The sequence below is a fragment of the Sarcophilus harrisii genome, chromosome 3, assembly GCF_902635505.1.
Source record: "Sarcophilus harrisii chromosome 3, mSarHar1.11, whole genome shotgun sequence".
In the NCBI taxonomy this organism is placed as follows: domain Eukaryota; kingdom Metazoa; phylum Chordata; class Mammalia; order Dasyuromorphia; family Dasyuridae; genus Sarcophilus; species Sarcophilus harrisii.
This window is the reverse complement of record NC_045428.1, coordinates 388254114-388275370: the sequence shown is the minus strand read 5'-3', so window position 1 is coordinate 388275370 and position 21257 is coordinate 388254114.

The following is a 21257-nucleotide window of genomic DNA, read 5'->3' as shown; positions in this document are numbered from 1 at the left end:
AAAAAAAAATAAATTGTTAGTGAAGAGAATACTGGACTTGTTAAGAGTTAATAAGAATTAGATTCAAATTCTGTCTCATACATTACCAGCCATGTGTCTTTGGGGCAAGACTTTGATCTCTCCTTGCCTCAGTTTCTTCATCATTATAATGAGGGTAATAATATTTTTTTAGCACTTACCTCACTTGTTATTTGTAAGAATCAAGGGAAATTATATATGTAAAGATTTTTCAAATCCTAAATTATCACATATATATCAGTATTATTAGAAAGAATTATATATTTCTATTTATGTCAAAATATTTTTAAATTGTTCAGTCACCAGAATATGCTCAATTAAATGTGATAGGAAACAGTGCCTGGCAGCACCAACAAAGATTAAAATTTCCCAACCAAAAGTCAGTGAATTTGAGTTGTTGAGCTATGCATCCTCCCCAATATATAAGCATAGTTTTACCTTCAAAATTAAAGTATATAATATATTACTAAATGTATATTTGTAAAAAAAAATTTTTATAAATCAATGATTTCCCAGTGTGTATTAGCAAACATCATCTAAAACAACAAAAAACAGCACTGCCTACTTGTCTATAATAAATTATACACAGAAAAAAGATGTCCACTAAAATTTTATTGGGCATTTTTTGAAATTTTTGAAAGCTCAGTTTAATACAGTCCTATCAAAACCTCGTGTTTTGTATCATACATGGAAATAAATGCATATTCTTGGGTAATGAAATGAAAACTATAAGATTATTTTTATTTATATGACAACGAACAATTTCAAAGGAATATTAAATGCAGGTTTTGGTCTGAATCTGTAACTGCATTCTCAGTGTGGAAAGTCTCTTCTCTAATGTGGATTATTAAATCCTATTGATTGTAGTCCTGGAGAATTACCTAGAGCACAGAGAGATTAAGCATCTTGCCCATAGTCACACAGTTGGTAGGCATCAGAGGCAGGGTTTAAACTCAGTTCTTCCAGACTTTCAGACTTCCAGACTGGCAAAATATCACTGAAAAGCAATAAATTGTATTTGAAGGAAAATGTTGATATCTATTATTAAATCATTTATTTAAAGCTGAATATCACATTACAGGCCATCAAGTTCAATGGCCTAATTTTAAGATGAGAAAACTGGGATCCAGAAAAGTGTTGTCCATGGTTATACAGGTAGAAAGTTTTAATATCTTGATGGAGAAAATAAATATTTTGTTACTATTGTTGTTCATTTATGTCCAATTCTTCATGACCCTCCTTTTTGGGGTTTTCTTGGCAAAGATCCTGGAGTGATTTGCCATTTCCTTCTCCAGCTCATTTTACAGATGAGAAATCTGAGGCAAATAAAATTAAGTAAGTTGCCTAGGGTTTCATAGCTAGTATGTATCAGAGGTCAGATTTGGTAGTGAATGGTAGATTATTTTTTCTATTTCTATTTTATCCTCATTAGAAAAATTTAAGGCAATTTTCCTTAATAGTTTCACATAATATTGCATGCACATTCTTTTTTTTTTTGATCATTATTTTCAGGTAGCCTGACAATTTTTATGATGTCTTCCGTAGGTATGGTCTATTGATCAATTATATTTCTAATGAGATGTTTCAAATTCTCTTCTATTTTTTCCTGTTTTAATATTTCTTGATGTCTTATCACATCTTTTGGTTCCTCTTGCTCAATTCTAGTTTTCAAGGAGTTATTTTCTTCCTTAAGATTTTAATCCAAAACACCAGCAAGCATTATATTTGATGAAGATAAACTAGAAGCATTACCAATAAAATCAGGGATGAAACAAGGATGCCCATTGTCACCACTATTTTCCAATATTGTACTAGAGACTAGCTTTAACAATAAGAGAAGAAAAAGAAATTAAAGGAAGTAGAGAAGGCAATGAGAAAACAAAACTTACTCTTTGCAGATGATATGATGATATCTTTTTTTTTTAGTGGTATTTTTTTCAATTACATGTAAGGCTAGTTTTCATTCATTTTTTATAATATTTTATAAAATTTTTCTCCCTCTCCTCCCCAAGAAGGCAGGCAATCTGATATATATTATACATGTGCAATCATGTTAAACATATTTCCACATTAGTCATTGATGTGAAAGAAGAATTGGAACAAAAAGAAAAAAACTATAAAAAAGGAAAAATGGAAAACCAAAAAAAAGTGAAAATACATTCAGATTTCATAGTTCTTTCTCTGATTTTCCATCATGAGTCTTTTAGAATTGTCTTGAATCAGTTGTATTGCTAAGAAGAGCTAAGTCTATCATACGTGATTATATACAATGTGTGTACAATATTCTGGTTGTGCTTATTTCACTCAGCATCAGTTCATGTAAGTCTTTCCAGGCTTTTCTGAAATCCACCTGCTCATCATGTCTTTTTCTTTTCTTTCTTTCTTTTTTTTTTGTTTCTAAAGATAGTTTTAATTCATTGTAAAACTATTTTAAGAATGAAAGTGCTCCATTAATCATTAAGCATAATCTAATTATTGTATTTTGTCCTGGTAATTAAAATATCTATGTATAAATAACAATAATAGTAGCCTTGTAAACACATTCCATTACAATTTTTTATATCAGACTTCCTCCCCAGGTATCTGCTCCACATTCATAAAACATGAAACTAAAATATATGGTTCAGCCATTCCTAAATTTGAGAGCTAGCTATGATGGTATTCTTTTTTTTTTTTTTTTGCTGAGGTAATTAGGGTTAAGTGACTTGCCAAGGGTCACACAGCTAGAATGTGTTAAGTGTCCGAGGTCACATTTGAACTCAGGTCCTTCTGACTTCAGGGTTGGTGCTCTATCCACTGCACCACCTTGCTGCCTCTATGATAGTATTCTTAAAGAATCCTAGACAATCAGCTTGAAACAATTAACCACTTTAGAAAGTGGCACAATATAATCTAGACAAATCATCAGCATTTCTATATATTATCAACAAAGCCCAACTGGAAGAGATAGAGAAATCACATTTAAAATAACAATAGACAATGTAACATATTTGGGAGACTATTTGCCAAAATAAATCCAGACACTATATAAACACAATTGCAAAACACTTTTCACACACATAAAGTCAAATGTAAATAATTAGAAAAATATCAATTGCTCATGAGTAGGTTGAGAAAATATAGAAAAAATGAGAATTTTACTTAATCTATTCAGTGTCATACCAATCAAACTGCCAAAAATTATTTTATAAAACTAGTAAAAATAACAAAATTCATCTGGAAGAATAAAAAGTAAAAAATATAATGGGAATTAATGAAAAAAATACAAAGGAAGGTACCATATCTGTACCAAAACTAAAAAGTATCAGTCATTGAAACCATTTGGTATTGACTAAGAAATAGAATGGTAGACCAGTGGAATAGGAGAGATAAACAAGACATAATAGCTATAGCAATCTACTACTTGATAAACCCAAAGATTCTAGCTTCTTGGATAAGAATTCTCTATTTGATAAAAATTACTGGGGAAATTAAAAAATAGTATGGCAGAAACTGGGCATTGATTAATATCTCCCATCCTATAACTTTCAAGATAAGGTTGAAATGGGTCTATGATTTAGACATAAAGGGTGATACTATTAGCAGTTTAGGAGAACAAGGGATAGTTTACCTATCATCTTTGGATAAAAGAGAAATTTATGACTCAACAAGAAATAAAAAACATTATAAAATGCAATATGGATAGTTTTGATTACATTAAATTAACAAGGTTTTGCATAAACAAAAGCAATGCAGCCAAAATTAGAATGGAAGCTGAGAAACATTTTACAGTTGGTATTTCTGTTAAATGTCTCATTTCCAAACTATATAGAGAACAGTAAAATTTATAAGAATACAAGTCATTCCCTAATAGATAAATGGTCAAAGAATATGAACAGATAATTTTCTTTTTTATTATTATTATTTCATAGCTTTTTATTGACAGAACATTTGCATGGGTAATTTTTCAACATTGACCCTTGCAAACACTTGTTCCCACTTTTCTCTTCCTTCCCTCCTTCCACCTCCTCCCCTAAATGGCAGATAGTCTCATACATGTTAAACATATTAAAATATATCTTAAATACAATATATGTGTACATATTTATACAGTTCTCTTGTTGCACAAGAAAAATCAGATTTAGAAAGGCAAAAATAACCTGGGAAGAAAAACAAAAATGCAAGCAGTCCACACTCATTTCCCAGTATTCTTTCAGTGGGTGTAGGTGGTTCTGTTCATCACTGATCAATTGGAACTGAACTGGATCCTCTCATAGCCAAAGATAGACACTTCCATCAGAATCGATCCTCATATAGTATTGTTGTTGAAGTATATAGTGATCTCCTGGTTCTGCTCATTTCACTTAGCATCAGTTCATGTAAGTCTCTCCAAACCTCTCTTTTTCATCCTGCTGGTCATTTCTTTTTTTTCTTTTTTTTAATTTTATTTATTTATTTATTATAATAACTTTTTATTGACAGAACCCATGCCAGGATAATTTTTTACAACATTATCCCTTGTACTCACTTCTGTTCCAATTTTTCCTCTCTCTCCCTCCATCCCCTCCCCTAGATGGCAAGCAGTCCTATACATGTTAAATATGTTGCAGTATATTCTAGATACAATATATGTGTGCAGAACCAAACAGTTCTCTTGTTGCACAGGAAGAATTGGATTCAGAAGGTAAAAATAATCTGGGAAGAAAAACAAAAATGCAAACAGTTTACATTCATTTCCCAGTGTTCTTTCTTTGGATGTAGCTGCTTCTGTCCATCATTGATCAACTGAAACTGAATTAGGTCTCTTTGTCAAAGAAATCCACTTCCATCAGAATACATCTTCATACAGTATCGTTGTTGAAGTATATAATGATCTCCTGGTTCTGTTCATTTCACTTAGCATCAGTTCATGTAAGTCTCTCCAAGCCTTTCTGTATTCATCCTGCTGGTCATTTCTTACAGAACAATAATATTCCATAACATTCATATACCACAATTTACCCAACCATTCTCCAATTGATGGGCATCCATTCATTTTCCAGTTTCTAGCCACTACAAAAGGGCTGCACAAACATTCGTGTACTATACAGGTCCCTTTCCTTCTTTAGTATCTCCTTGGTATAAGCCAGTAGTAGCACTGCTGGGTCAAAGGGTATGCACAGTTTGATAATTTTTTGGGCATAATTGCAGATTGCTCTCCAGAATGGTTGGATTCGTTCACAACTCCATCAACAATGCATCAGTTTCCCAGTTTTCCCGCATCCCCTCCATTTTTCGTCTTTATTTTTTCCTGTCATCTTAGCCAATCTGACAGGTGTGTAGTGGTATCTCAGAATTGTCTTAATTTGCATTTCTCTGATTAATAGTGATTTGGAACACTCTTTCATGTGAGTGGTAATAGTTTCAATTTCATCATCTGAAAATTGTCTGTTCATATCCTTTGACCATTTATCAATTGGAGAATGGCTTGGTTTCTTATAAATTAAGAGTCAATTCTCTATATATTTTAGAAATGAGGCCTTTATCAGAACCTTTAACTGTGAAGATGTTTTTCTCAGTTTGTTGCTTCCCTTCTAATCTTGTTTGCATTAGTTTTGTTTGTACAAAAGCTTTTTAATTTGATGTAATCAAAATTTTCTATTTTGTGATCAATAATGGTCTCTAGTTCATCTTTGGTCACAAATCTCTTCCTCCTCCACAGGTCTGAGAGATAAACTATCCTATGTTCCTGTAATTTATTTATAATCTCGTTCTTTATGCCTAAATCATGGACCCATTTTGATCTTATCTTGGTATACGGTGTTAAGTGTGGGTCCATGCCTAATTTCTGCCATACTAGTTTCCAGTTATCCCAGCAGTTTTTGTCAAATAATGAATTCTTATCCCAAAAGTTAGAATCTTTGGGTTTGTCAAACACTAGATTGCTATAGTTGACTATTCTGTCTTGTGAACTTAACCTGTTCCACTGATCAATTAATCTATTTCTTCTGCTGGTCATTTCTTACAGAACAATAATATTCCAGAACATTCATATACCATAATTTACTCAGCCAATCTCTAGTTTATGGGCATCCATTCCATTTCCAGTTTCTAGCCACTACAAAAAGGGCTTCCACAAACATTTTTGCACATATAGGTCCCTTTCCCTTCTTTAATATCTCTTTGGGATATAAGCCCAGTAGTAACACTGCTGGATCAAAGGGTATGCACAGTTTGATGACTTTTTGAGCATAGCTCCAAATTGCTCTCCAGAATGGTTGGATCCATTCACAACTCCACCAACAATGTATCAGTGTCCCAGTTTTCCCGCATCCCCTCCCCATTATCTTTTCCTGTCATCTTAGCTAATCTGACAGGTGTGTGGTGGTATCTCAGAGTTATCTTAATTTGCATTTCTCTGCTCAATAATGATTTGGAGCACTTTTTCATATAAGTAGAAATAGTTTCAATTTCATCATCTGAAAATTGTTTTCAACAGACAATTTTCAGATGAAGAAATTAAAGCCATCTATAGTCATATGGAAAAAAATATTCTAATAACTATTGATTAGAGAATTGCAAATTAATTCAACTCTGAGTCACCATTTCATATTTCTCAGATTAGCTAAGATGACAGGAAAAGATGATTCTAAATATTGGAGGGGATGTGGGAAAACTGGACATTAAAGTGTTATTAGTGGAGTTGTGAACTGATCCACCATTCTGGACAGCAATTTGGACTATGTCCAAAGGGCTATAAAAACTGTGCATATCCTTTGATCCAACAGTGCCACTGCTGGATATATATCCCAAAGAAATCATAAAAGAGGGAAAAGGACCTACATGTGCAAAAATGTTTGTAACTGCTCTTTTTATGATGGCAAGGAATAGGAAATTGAATGGATGTCAATCATTGTTCTATTAAAAAATGATGAGCAGGCTGATTTCAGAAAAGCTTGGAAAGCCTTACATGAACTGATGCTAGCTGAAGTGAGTAGAACCAGGAGAACATTGTATTCAGTAACAGCAAGACTGTGGGATGATTAATTATCTATAGATTTAGCCCTTCTTAGCAATACAGTGATCCAAGACAATTGCAATAGACTTTGGATGAAAAATGCCATCAGCATCCAGAGAAAAAATTATATTGAAACATACGATTTTCACTTTTTGTTTTCTCTTTCTCATTGATTTTCTCTTTTTTTTCTGATTTTTCTTCTATTACATAATTAATATGATAACCTATATCAGCTTGCTTGCTGTCTGGGGGAGAGGGGAGGTAAGTGAAGGAAAAGTGAAAAAATTCTTGAACTCAAAATCTCACAAAAATAAATGTTAAAAACTATCTTTACATGTAATTGGAAAAAATATTACTGAGGAAAAAATTTTGGACCTTTTTTCCAATTGGTTAATTTTTTCATATTTTTTTGAATTGCTTTTATTTTTTCCCAATTTTTCCTCAATCTCTTTTATTAGGTTTTTAAAGTTCCTTTTAAAGTTTTTCTAAAAATTCTTTTGGGGCTTGTGACTATTTGATGTTATTCTTTGATCTTCTTTTACACCAAAGTAACTGTCAATGGTCAAGTTCTTTTTCCTTTACATACTCATTTTTGTTTTTAATTTTGTTTTATTTTATTTTTCACAGCTTACTATTATAATCAAGTTTTAATATACTGTACCACTCAGCTTTTCTAAATTAACATTAGAATATGATTAAGGGGTATGGGTTTTACTTATGATTTCACTACTATGAGGAACTCCTAGTATATCTGTACAATATAGTCTCACCTTGTTATCTAGAACTTTTCAAAGTTATGTAATTTACCCATGGTCACAGAGCTAGTATATAAGGAGTTAGGACTTGAACTTAGGTCTTCTTAATTCCAAAACTGGCTCTATAGTCACAATGCCAAATTAACTCTCTGAATATAATTATGTTCTCTTAAATTATTTTGTATAAGAATTTTATTCTTTTTATTCCTCATAATCGATTATCTCTCTCACTCTTATAGTAGCTGTATCCAACTTTCTTTTCCTTCAATCCTCCACGTCTCCTCTTTAACCATCTATCATAGCCAAATGCCTTGCTGCCTAACTAAAAATATTTAATTGAATATTTTTGTTGTTCCTTCCCTTGAAACCTCTTGACTTCTTCCACTCCTTAATCCTCTCTCCTAGTCTCTGACAAAGAGGTAATTCCTCAATTTTTAGCCAAATTCTTTTTTAAAAAAAAAAAACTTCCTTCACTCATTTGATCCTTAACCTTTTTGCAATCTGAGTTCTGACTTCATCATTCAAATGAAACTGCTCTTGTAAAAGTTATCAATGATCTAATAATCTTTTTTTTTTCAGTTCTGTTCCTTCCTGAACTCTCTAGTGCACTGGGCATTATGAACCACTCTCTTATTATGTAAACTCCCTCCTTCAGGAGTTCTTATGAAGAGAACCCAATGTGTAAAAATATTTTCAGCAGCTTTTTTTATAGTGACAAGGGATTAGAAATTGAGTGGATGCCCATCAATTGGAGGAATGCTGAATAAGTTATGGTATATGAATGTAAGGGAATATTATTGTGTTATAAGAAATAATGAGCAGGCTGATTTCAGAAAACCCATGTGAACTGATGTTAAGTGAAGTGAGCAGAATCAAAAGAACATTGTTCACAGTAATAACAATATTATGTGATGATCAACTCTTGGCTCTTCTCAACAATGCATTGATTCAAGTTCCAATAGACTTGGGATGGAATGTGCCATTTGCATCCAGACAGAGATATATGGAGATTGCATGCAGATCAAAGCATAATATTTACATTTTTTTGTTGTGGTAGTTGTTTGTATGTTGGAATTTTTTCCTTTCCCATGTTTTTTTCTCTTTTGATCTTATTTTCTTATGCAACATGACAAATATGGAAATATGTTAAAATAATTGCACATGTTTAACCTTTGTGAGGAAAGAGAGAAAAAATTTGGAATACAAAGTTTTGCAAAAGTGAATGTTTAAAGCTATCTTTACATGTGTTTGGAAAAATTAAATTAAATTTTTTAAAAGTTTTCATGCCACTATTTTTGACATGACACAGTTTTCATGACTCTGGTTCCACTCCTATCTGTTTAACTTCTCCTCTCTCTCCTTTCCTGATTTATCATGCCTCTTAACTGTGAATGCTCTATTAAGTTCTGCCCTAGATCGTCTCTTTCTCAATTTACACTCAAATTTTTTCAGATCACATAGATTTAATTATCATCTATATGCATGTAATTCCCAAATCTAGTCTTTCCTCTGGGTTTCAGTTTTACCTTGTCTATTGACATTTCAGACTAGATGACATAGAGGTCTTTAAATATTTCTAAAAAATGAACTAATTATCTTTTCAACTTTCATACATTTCTGTTTCTATCTAAAACTTTACCATCCTCCTAGAATCCCAGTTCCTAATCTCAGCTTTAACACTGGACCTCTCATTCCTTCCAAATTAATATATAAAATCAGTTGCCAAATATTGCCATTTCTACCCTCAAAACATTTTTTGCATCTGAGTTTCTCTCTCTACTCACATTGCTACCACCTTAGTTCAGGTCCTCATTACTTCTCATCTAGATTATTATAATATGCTCTGATTCAGTTCTTATTTCAATATTCCAATTGATTTTACACATTCCTATCAAAATAACTATTCTTTAAAAGGAGACCTTACCATATGGCTATATTCTTCAACCAGGTCCAAGGGTTTCCTATTATATAAATTATTAGATAATTTCTATGGTGTAGTCATTTCATATTATCCTAAAATAAGTAATTTTTCCATTCTAGCTTGTAAAGTCCTTTACTGCATAGTTCCAATCTATTTCTTCAACCTCAGCTTAATTGAACATTATTTACCTTTCCATATTTGAAAATTTCCATATTCCACATGGAAACCAACCTTCTATTCTGCACAGACCTGACAGCATTCTATCTCCATCTCTATGCCTTTGCACTTGGCTGTATTAGATGTTTGGAATATACTGTCTCCTTACTTCTACCTTGTAGAGTCCATCTTTCTTTCAGATGCAGCTTAAACACCATCTACAATATGAATCATTTCCCAATCCTGCAATTACTAGTGCTTTCCTATTCAAACTACTTTGTATTTACCCACTTTGCATATATTTGCATTTGTTAACTTTATATTTAACTTGAATATATTTTATGTTTACTAGTTATCTGTATCATTAGAACATAAACCCCTCACAAGTGAAGATTACTTCATTTTTGTACTTGTATTCCCCAAACATGGCATATTGTTGACTCCTAATAAATACTTTTTGAATAGTTAATGTGAAATATCAAAAATTCTACATCTAATTTTGTGTTCCTACGACTATTTAGGAATATATTTAGAGAATGTCAAAACACTTTTTTAGTTCTTAGCTAAATTTGAGATGGATTCTGTATTGGATCACTAATTATCCTAAAAAATAAGGAAACTATGCAAATGAACAAAAACTTAGTAAAGAGGAAACTTCAAGTCCAAAACTATTAGAAATTTTCTTTTTTAAAGCAACTTAAAATCCTAAATTACCTAGGTAGAATTTGTTTCTCCTCATTATTACTTTAAAAAAACATTTTTTTTATCGCTTCATAAATTCTTCACTTCTAAGAATGAGGCAGATATGGACATTAAGATAAGAGGGTCAAGTATGCTAAAGTTTTCATTTCATTTAAAATAAATGGTTAAATATCCAATTTTAAAGTAAGCATTTTGGTTTATAAGCCTTAGGATCAACTGGGGGAGACAAACAAGACAGAGAGAGGAGTGTTTGTTGGTTGTTATAAAAAAAGATTTTATGGTAAATCTCATCTATTTTAAATCATGTGCTTTGAGGAATGCAAAAGTTTCCAAATTCTCAACATTTATTAAACTCGGTTTCAGTGTTTTGTTAATAGAGCCAAGTTTCATGTTTACTAAAATGGAACTGTCATAACATTTGTCCTGCATGTTCCTACCTTGAGGACAAGGTTTATTTAAAATGAAATTAAAAACAAACAAAAGAGCTTTCAGTTTGTCCTGTTTCCATACCTAGTCAAAAATGTAATAGGTCTGAGATACTAACAAAATTAAATTCTACTGTCATAAGAAAATAAAAAATTTAGGCTGTCTTCAGAGAAAAAATACAAGCTATATCAATCATATGGAAAAAAATTAACATGCATCTCATAGACACTAAATTGGCAAAGATGAAAAGGGCAATCAGTGGAGGGAAATTGAAGGACAGGTCCACTGATGTAGTGTTAATTGGTCCTACTTCAAAAGTAGAAACTATTGGTCCTAACTGGAAACAATTTAGAATATACCCCCCCCCAAACTCACTATATTCTTTGACCCTGCAATACTATTTCCAGAGATATATTGAAAAGAAGTCAAGGGTTGAAGATATTCATTTAGTTTCTCCCCTTCTCCCCTCCCTTTCTGCTTTTTAGCGAAGACCTGGAAAAAAATAGAGAATATCTGAACAAATTGTGGTATATTAACATAAATGGAACATTATTATTCTGTTTAAAAAAGGTATACTTTATGGATTCAGAAACATCTGGAAAAACATATAAAGTGATGAAGAGTGAAATGAATAAAATTATAACAATGATTATAATAACATAAAGGAAAACTATTTTAAAAGACTGTCGAATCAATGTAATGACTCTCCTGTTAGAAAGGTGACAAACTAGAAGTACAATATAAGACATACATTTTCAGACATAAAAAACATGTTTTGTTTTTCTTAACTATACTTACTTTTTTTTTATAAGGGAAGAAATTTGGAGGGAAAAACTAGTGTATGATAAGAGTGATTTAAATAAAGAGGAAAAAAATACAAACAGATATAGATGGAGAACAGAGGGAAATTTAGAAGGGGTCTTCAACAATCAGGGCAGTTTTTTTATTATCAGGTTAAATTTAATAAAGATTTTCTTTTAAACTATACAACTATTATTCAGTTTCATGAAATGATGAAATGTTCATATTTATTGATTTTTAAGTTAACAAAATTTAATAAAAGAAGTTTTTATAAAAGTTTCCAAACTGATGCAGTGCCTCAGAACATGGGTTTGGCTAGATCCTCAGATACCTCATGCATATTTCATTTTTGTCATCTGAAGTCATTTAATCCAACTATTTCATTTTATAGACGAACCAACTAAGACCCAGGAAGTTTAATGGCTTTTCCAAGGCCATATAACTTGCTAATTTATAAACTAGCTAAAATGCTAGTTTATAGCACTAGCACTATAAACCCACATTATCTTACTTTGAATCTACCATGCCATCCTGCCTTTCTTTAAAAAATGTTAACTAATTTGTTGAGGAAATAAGAAATGGTCAACTCAATCTGACAATATCATAAGAAACAGTGTTCTATCTGTTTCTCAAATAGAGCAACTCTCACTTGCATAAGAACTGATCATTCTATTTTCTAATTATACAGATATTTTCTTTTTCATCCTCCCTAGATTTCTTCAGGGAAACCATTTTTGTCCCTCACTATTAGGTCTCCAAAAAGGAAAAATGTGTCAGGGAGGGAAGATGAAATTCAAAATAACTTGAATTGATACTTATTAGCAGGACAAACATTCATATATATATATATATATATATATATATATATATATATATATATATATATGTTTTTATTACTTGTAGAATTCTGTTATGACTGAGAGCTTTTATACATTTTACCATTTCTTATTGTAACTTGTAGTGCAGAAATCCAGTTTCTTGGTTTACATACAGTGGGACTGATCTTGAGGGCCAAATGAAATTTCATTCTCTTTGGTTCCTCACATCCCCACCAAAAGTTGCCTTTGAAAAAAATCTAATACATTTATAATCTAATACATGTATAATAGTTTGTGTATAACTATCCTCTGAGTCAGGCAAATATGTCCCTAGGTCCTATATGAGCACTCAAGATAGCAATAAAAATAGCAGATTCAAGATAGCCTTTATTCTACCACAAACCCTAAAAATGCAAAAAACACATAAAGGATCACAGTATTTTACAAAATATTTGGTCCAATTTTCAGCCCCCTCTGGTGAGACTATACAACATGTGGTTTGGAATTGGCTCCAAAGAGAAACAAATTTGGGAATTGCTACAGAGGAAAACCTATCCCATTTGACCAGCATAGTTCAAATAACTCCCAATAATAACAGAGACCATAGAGGCCAGACCTCTTATTTCCTTTATGTTATAGCTTAAATTTGCTTGCTGCTCCTCCAGTAGGGATGGCCACAAGCATGATAAACTTCTCATCTCCAAGATTCAAGAAATGCTCAGGAAATAACTCTTTCTCTCTTTTCAATAAACTTTGCTTTCACTCTGTAACTTAAGTCTCTCATAAAGTCAGTTCCTGTGACTCTTAATTCAAACCAATACACTGTGTTTATCAGGTTTAATATAACAAGATACAAGAAGGGAAACTAGAGCTCTTAGAAAAAGAATACACTGGAGAATACTGACAAACAAACAAAAAACCTAACTACTTATTATTAACAAAAACCACCAAAAAATAATGAGAGAAATTCCTTTCAAAATACTTATGAAATGCACAGTGTAGTTGGGAGATAATCTACCGAAACACACAAAAGGTTTATATGAATACAACCATAAAACACTATTTGCAAAAATAAAAAAAATTCAAATTATTGTAGATATGGTCACTGCTCATATTTTAGTCATACCAATATGATAAAAATAATACTATCTTCTTCAAATTATAGATTTATTATTATAATCACTAAAATTACTGAGGAAATACTATTTGAAATTAGATAAAATTCATTTGAAAGTCAAAAGGTTTGTCCATTTCTATTTGTCTCAAATATAAGAACTCTTGTTTAAGATCTGATTATTCTATTTTCTGATTAGATGCCTTCTTTCTCTCTCACCCTCTATTTCTACAGTGAACCCACTTTTGTTGCTTATTAACAGTACCTCAAGAAAGGAAGTGTGCAAGGAAAGTAGCTGAAATCTCAAGGAAAAAAGAGGAGGAAAACAGTATGAGTGACAGAAGCATAGCATTAGCCATTCTTAAATTACATTATAAAGCAATAGTCATCAAAACTATTTGCTACTCAAAAACAAACAAAAAATAAATCAGTAGAATAACCGAGATAAATAATAAACCCACTGTCTGAGAAAATGTGAACCATAAATTTCTTGAGGAAGAACATCTCATCTGATAAGGACGGTAATGAAAATTGGAAAACATTTTGACAGAAATTAAGCAAAGACCACCATTTTATAGCATATAGCAGAATAACTTCAAAATAAATCCATGACCCAAATATAAAATATCACACCATAAAAAAAAAACAGAAGATAAAGTATCTTTCATAACTTGGGCCTTAGGAAGGATTATTAACCAAACAGAAAATTTCAAAAGATAAAATACAAAATTTTGAATGTATGTAAATTAAAAGTTTTTATACAAAAAATAAATTTAAAAAGAAATAGAAGAGAACCAATAGATACAGGAAAAAGTATTTATATCAAATATCTGGGGAAAATTACCCAAATTATATAAGGAATTGATCCATATATATTTATTTTATGTGTATGTATATATATATATATATATATATATATATATATACCCATATACATCAATGCATATTATATATGTGTGTATAAGTATATACATAAAATATCAGGAGATATTTACCAATAGATAAGTGATTAAAGATATGAAAAAATTTCAAATTAAGGACTGCAAATTACTAATTACTAAATGAAAACATTCTCTCAATCACTAAATAATTAGACAAATACAAATTATATAGTTTTAAAGTTTTATCTTATACTATAAAAATTATCAAAGATGTCAAAAGATGGGAATGCATAATCTTGAAAGGTATAATGCATTTTTGGGAGAGCTTTGAAGTGGTGGAACCAATCTAAACTTTCAATATGAGGCATCTGGTGACACAATGTACTGTGCACTGGACCTGGAATCCAGAAGACTTGAATTCAATTCTGGCTTCAGACACTTCCTCACGGTGAGACCCTAGATAAGTCACTTTATCTCTCTCAGTTTTCCTCAATTAATTTTAGATACCAACCTTGGTGGGAGATGGACAACCTTTGACATATAATAAATGAGTCAAAATATAGTGTTCTCAATGAATTTTTCAATCCCTCTTCTTAGGGCATTCTGAGTACCCTGGCTTATAGCATCTGTTTTATCCAAGATGACACATTTAAAATCTTTCTCAGTTATTGTCTTTGTGCTAGCAAAATTTAGGATTGAACTATATACAATATCAATTCCTCAGTCCTCTAAAGCATTTATTTCATTGTTAAGTTTAACTTTTTATCTTTCTAGGGTTATTTACCACAAGGCAAGATGTCTTTCCCAGAGGATGTTTTGTCCTAGAGTAACCATAGGAAAGTACATGTGATAGTCACTCTTCCCTGAAAACCTTTTGGATCTTGCTTAGAATAGCCTAAAATGAGATCAGATCATTTTATGGCATTATTTCTCAACCCAGGACAAGTTCTGCCCTTGGTGCCCAATGTTGATGCCTGCTGATATTGCTGCCTGACAACTAAAGTCCCTAAGACAAATATGAGTCATAATGATTGCAGAGATTCTGAAGAGGAACTAAAAGTCACCTATTCAATTCCTGATGTGGTGCTGAGAATGTGATTCAAATCTCCTATGGAAAAATATTGTTTTCCAACCTTTGCCCACTCATAGGAATGCAGTTATAGAGAACTAGACAAACTCAAACTAAGCATTTTCTAGAATTCCTGGGCTTCATCAATGTCAATCTGGCCAGAGACTTTTAGGGACTAAGAATATCAGGTTTGCAGTCTTTTGGTCGATGTTTTAGTATTTTGTATTGTTTCCTAATTATTATTATGTACTAATTACTTGCTTATTGATCTTTGCTAATAATAAAAGCAACTATTTGTAGTAATCAAGCATTTTTGTCTGTTTTTGCAGCAATTGATACTGCATTAGCCATTTCCTGATATTGGCAATAATTCGGTGTAGTCCAACATGGTAGGGTGGAGCTAAAGCAAAAAGGTTGTATAACTCTCTGAGAACCAGAGAGAGTTCAGAATATGTACTCCTTTGCAGTTTAGGGTATTTGCAATCCTCAGAGTGAGAATGGCATTGCCCAGAAAAAAAGCTAAAAAGGACTAGCTCAGCAATTAGATTTAAGAATCATTGTTGAGTGATTTAATTAATTAATTAATTAATTTTTATGGGAGTCAATTGGGGTAATATGACTTGCCCAGGGTCACACAACTATTAAGTGTTGTGTCTGAAGTCAGATTTTAACTTAGGACCTCCTGACAACAGGGTTGGTGTCACTGCACCATCTTGCTGCCCCAATTTATATCCTCTATGGAAGATATGTCATTGAGAAAACAAAGATTGAGAATTTGAGGGGAAAAGTAATTTGTTAAAAATAGGGCAACATTTCCAAGGGCAGAGAAAGGAGTGTCAATTGAAGAAGTTGACAACAGAGGATTAGAGACTGAGGAGTAAACTGAACAGGAATGAGAGTGTAGAGATAGATAGCAGAAGTTTTTGTCCTGTCAAAAGATGGTTCTAAATAATAGAAATTCAAACAGTAAGAGGAAATAAATGGTTCTCCTAGCCATGAGACTAGGGATAATACCAAAATGGGATCCATAAATTCAACCAGTGCCATGATTCTAATTAGAACAATGACATGATAAGGATTCTGTCAATGGCATCTTCCATGGAAAGATGACTTGATTTATGCTAGGGGTAGAGAGAGGAATATGGTTGATAGGAGGGTCCAATGATGAAAAAAGCTTTAAGCCAAGTTTATCTTCCTGGAAGAGCCCCTCATTTCATGTTAGGGTTGGACTTTAGAATGCTCCATTGGTATTTTGAGCTCTGAGACCTTGAGTTTTGAATTCATGGGCTCTTCTGTGTAGCTTTCTAGATTTAAGAAGTAATGAGGAGAGAATACTGGAAGATGTAAATATCTGATTAACACTTTCTGAGATGCTCAAAGGTAATAGGAAAAAGTCAGCAGACCTGGAATCTGGATGCTGGAGTATAGCAAGAAGAAGGCTAGCATCACTTAGGAGAACTATTCCAATAATCTAGGTAGTATGAGGGGATCACCAGGGAACAAGATTTTAGGAGTTAAGGATTTGGAGTAATAGAATTTCCTGTTAATAAAGCCTCACTATTTATATAGTATATTGAATTTCTTCACAACAATCTTGAGGTAATAAGTAAAAGTCTCATCATTCTCATTTTATAAATTTAGAGAAGTTTTAATTTTCCTGGTATTATGCAGCTAATATGTTTGGGAACCAGGACTTAAATCCAGTTGTTATCTCCAAATTCACTACATAACCAATCCATAGCCAAAGTTTGTCATTTCTACCTTCAAAAGGGCTCTCATACTCAATATCTTCTCTCCACTCATAGAGCTATAGCCCTAATTCAAGACCTCAACGCTTCTCACCTGGCTATGATGATAACCTAAAAGGGCTCCCTGCCTTCTCTCTCTCCATTGCAATCCATACTAGTTGCTAAAGTAATTTTCTAAAGTATAGATCTGATTTTCCTGCTCAGTGAATTCTTGTGGCTCTCTACTGCTTTAAGGTTAAACTCTTCAGTTTGGCATTTAAAGCTTTTCATAATGAGGTCCCTTTCTACTTTCCCAGATTTTCTTATACTTGTCTCCACAAACTCCACAATTCAGCTACAATGACCTACTAGTATTTTTTTCTTATAAAATATCTTCCCTTTCCATGTCTTTTTACTGAATGTCCCACATGCCTGACATGCTCTCCCTCACCCCCATTCCTAAAAGCCTTGGATTTCTTCAACACTCAACTCAGATCCTGCCTTTACAGAAGGCCTTTGCAAATGGCCTTCATCTATTCTGTATATATCTTCTTTTTGGTTCTATGGCTATTTACATGTCTTCTTTCTTCTTGGAATGTATACTTCTTGAGACATAGGGAATGTCATTACCTTTCTATATGACAATTTGACAATTAGAAGTAAAATAATTCACTGATTTTTCCATTATTTTAAAGATGACAAATGTTTTTTCTCAATTTTCAAGAAAAGAAATGCTGTATACATTAAGCATAAAATTTTCTTTTTGTAAAGGAGCTCAAACTATTCCAGTTCTCTCACTTTATATCAGAGGAAAAAGATACCTGAAGAAGATCAATGTATCATTATTCTGAGAACCAAATAAGTTAATAATTATAATTATAAAATACTTAACAATGCCCAGCACATACTGCTAAATAATGTCATTGTCATCATCATCATCATCATCATCATCACTATCTTGATCCCAAATAGTACCAAAAAATCTCTCAGATTTGCTACCAGTGACTCCACTGTATCATCCCAAGTAAACTCAAAAAAATGCAAACCAAACAAAAATAATTTTTAAATGCAAAATATTGGTTAGCATGTGATATTTAAGATTTTTAGGTATGTTTACAGACTTAATCTTAAAATATTATTTAGCCTTATTATAAGGAAATCTAACTCAGATAGTAGAGTCTTGTTTCCCTTAGAAAAATAGATTGAAAATAATCTTGCTGAAAGAGAAGCAAGAATAATGACATTTTTTTCCTAGATTAAAAAGAATCACTATAAGGGTTCTGAAGACTTGGAGTACAATTTTTCTCTGATTTGTAAAGACAGATGCTCTGAGCAACTCGGGAGTCGATCCCCTTTCTACTTTCAGATCTTTATTTAAAGTGTTAAAATAGTGGTGGAGCATAGAGAAAGAAAGGAATGGACTATGATATGTGGGTATTAGCCCCAGCTCTACCACTCTGTCTTCAGACAAAGACATCATTTTATTCAGTTTTTATTAATAGCAGCAAGTGTTAGATACTTTGTGGACTAGAGCAGGGAGGAAAGGCAGAGACAGGGTGTGGGTGTAAGAATTATGCCACCTCATCATGCTATTTTTTCCACTTTAATTTCAGAAACACCAAAATAGACAATGGAAAAAACACATTTTCCCAATTTTACAATTGGAAACAAGACATTGGTTCTTGTGATTCATTAGAGAAGTGAGAAGAATTAGATAACATACCAAGCTATACACATACTCCATTCTACCTTGGTTACAGTCGATTTCCCTTGATAGAGATTTCCTCAGACTAGTACAATCTATAATATGTAGTATATTTACAGGAAGTGCCATCTTAGTACTCTAAGGGAATCAAGGGTCAAAATATGCATTGACATTTCAGTGTTAGAAACTAGGTTGCAAAAAATACCTTAATGTGTGTCTGACAATTAAATTAGCCAAGTCCAACATGGTATCCGGTTGTTAGACTGTTGCCAAATGCCAATTCTGAGAAAATAGCTAAATGGCATGTGGTATTTCTAGAGATGATGAGTGCCAATTTGTCTCTATGCCCAGCAACAGTAAAATATTTTTAATATCTATTTTATGCTCATAGTAGGCTTAGTGAACATAAAATAAAGACACCATGCTTGCTCTTAAGGGGAAAACACATTTGTTTCCATGCTTGTAACATTAGGAACATAGAATGTTAGTGCTGGAAAGTTCATAGATTTGATTACAAGTCTTTTATTTTAAGTGGGGAAACTGAGGCACACAAAGGAACAATGACTTATCCAAAAATATGTAGGCAGAGCTGGAACATAATCCCAGATTTTCCTAACTCCCAACCCAATGTTCTTTTTGCTGGACCATAATGAAAAAATGGACATTTATAAAAGTCACTCAGAGGATTTTTATGAAACCTATATTTTTAAATATTTGGTGATAGGGAGGAGTGATTAAAATATTACTGAAGAAGACTCAACATGAAATTGAAAGTTACTCTACATTTTAGCCTTAAACTTAGTTCAGAAAAGTAATTTGTTTTTTAAATGTGTACACTTAACCTTTATTTACTAGATACATGGAATATCCCTGAGGCCCAAATTACTGTATATGTACTATACCACAATTCAAATTCTTATTTTCCTTTATCTTCCAAAAAAAGAAAATTGCTCTGGGAATCAGAAATATATCAAACCCAGAAGTAATTGTAAAAAGTTATAAATTTTTACAAATGACAGTTTAAAATAGAAAAAGCTCCTAAATATGTCATGTTGGATTTATATGATGCTAATATATGTCAACTCATCCTGATGATCTAGTTTTTTTTTGGCATAGATTCCCCTTGGCTCAATTTCCTTGATACCACAGTCAACAGAGAGGAAAGAAACATTTTTTTAATGGCAAAGAGAGGTAAAAATACTTATCAATATCATTATCATTAAACATTACCCATGACCTCAAACTTGCTTTATTGTATGTGAGTATGCAGTTTTCTAAGGGAAGAACTAATGAAATCTGACTTATCACAGCTGGTAGAATAGAAAGCATGTTGTATCTGAAGTCACAGTATCTTAGTTCAAATCCTTCTTTCATGTATTATATTGAGCAAATAAATTCTCCAAGCCTCAGTTTTCTCATCTATAAAATGAGAGGGATAGAATTGATCCCTAAAGTCCTTCCAATTCTGAATCTATGATCTTCCTCAGGATAACATTTTTTTTGCAAGGTCAAAAAAAGTTTCCTAATTTTGTCCAAGTCTTACTCAGATCTTCCTTTGCCCCAGATTTCAAGCAAGAAAATATAATCTAAATTTAATTTCAGCTATATGCATATAGAAACGTGTCAGCAAGTAGTCCACATGTTCAGAATGGGAGATTTCTAAAGAGAACTATTGTATGAGTAAATTGTATTTCATGTCACACTCAATCAATTTCTACCAAATTAACAGTGATTACAAGTTTCTCACCTTACCACAGGGAGAGCAAATAATTGAAGGCAGCTGGTAGTATTTAATATTACATGGAGCTCAGCAAATGAAGGAATTCTAGCCTAACCTTGAACAAAATTTGAATAGCCAAGAATATTTAAAAACAATTATCTCCTGCTATCTGATTCTTTCCCCCTTGCTAATCTTCATCTAAATGCCTGAATGTTTAAAAAAAATTAGAGAAGTTCCATCTCCATCCTCAGGAGTCAAGAAGAAAAGCAAGATACCCAACAAGTTTTCTTCCAGGGATTGGAAACAGTCCCTTCAGCAAGGACTCAACAATCATTCTACAGACTTTTAAAACACAACAGCAACATTTATATGTCTCACATTTTGCAAATGTTTAAAAACTCTAAGCAAAAACTGTGATATTGTTAAAACATAGAATAATTAACTAGCAGCCTTGAGACCTTAAATGTC